General features: G+C 35.7%; 1 non-coding gene across 1 annotated transcript; it reads left to right on the top strand.

Annotated features, from left to right (window-relative positions):
• The first annotated feature begins 219 nt into the window (after positions 1–219).
• LOC135532648 (small nucleolar RNA U13) lies at positions 220–315 on the top strand. Its single transcript, XR_010454371.1, has one exon. It is a non-coding gene; the product is annotated as a small nucleolar RNA U13 (small nucleolar RNA).
• The last annotated feature ends 648 nt before the right edge of the window (positions 316–963 follow it).

Below are 963 nucleotides of genomic sequence, written 5' to 3'. Positions count from 1 at the left end.
GTTTAACCTTTCCCACAATGCATTGGTGCTGAATGTTCTACCATACAAAACATTCAATGTTGAAATGGAACTCTCTGATATTCTACAGTACCTCAGTGTTTATTATTTGATGTAGATTTATTGACATTACAATACATTCAAAGGTTTTTGGCACACACCGTTAGCTGAAGACCTATGGTCATAACTAATGAATGAATGACATGACACATAGCCTTACTGATCCTTTGGTTCATAGATCTGATGAATGGGTTAATCACAGACATTGTGTGATATGTACAACCTTATTGTTACGCAAAGTACATCAGCCTTCTGATTATGATACCAAAATCATGACTTGTTTAAAATGATGTTTATAATGTTAAAAATTAACACCTTTCATTTGTATATCACTGGGAAAGTCCTATGAGGTAGAGTCTTTTACAGTGGAGTTCTGGCTAAGAAAACAGCAGCAATTTGTTCAACATGTAAAAACCTATAGTGAAATCAGAACAACATGTCTTCATGAGCCCATCCAGCCTACAGCAAACATTTCCTCCTGAACAGAGTAAAAGTAATAATATATATTTTCATGTGATCAATGAAAGAATGTTAATTTCAAGTACTAATGCTTTTCCAAACTCGTTTACAAAGGCAGCCCAATTCCGATCTTTATTTCACTAATTGGTATTTTGACCTATCAGATCAGCTCTAAAATAGAGCTGATGTGAAAAGATCTGACATTATTGCAGGAATATTTTTAGTTTTTCCTTTCAATTAAGACCCAGACAACCAGGTGAGGGGAGATTTTATACAAGAGAGGAGCGAAAACCCACCGACACTTGGCCCTCTGTGGAATGAATTTGACACATTGAATTAATGGAAAAAAATATCAGAATCGGGCTTCCTGTGTACGACCAGTGTTTTTACGATTTTCTGTACTACAGGGCCTGTACTCACAAAGTATCTCAGTGTAGGAGTGCTAAT

The sequence above is a fragment of the Oncorhynchus masou genome, unplaced genomic scaffold, assembly GCF_036934945.1.
Source record: "Oncorhynchus masou masou isolate Uvic2021 unplaced genomic scaffold, UVic_Omas_1.1 unplaced_scaffold_1967, whole genome shotgun sequence".
Lineage (NCBI taxonomy): Eukaryota > Metazoa > Chordata > Actinopteri > Salmoniformes > Salmonidae > Oncorhynchus > Oncorhynchus masou.
The sequence above is the reverse complement of the archived record's forward strand: the minus strand, read 5'-3'. Positions and strand labels throughout refer to the sequence as shown.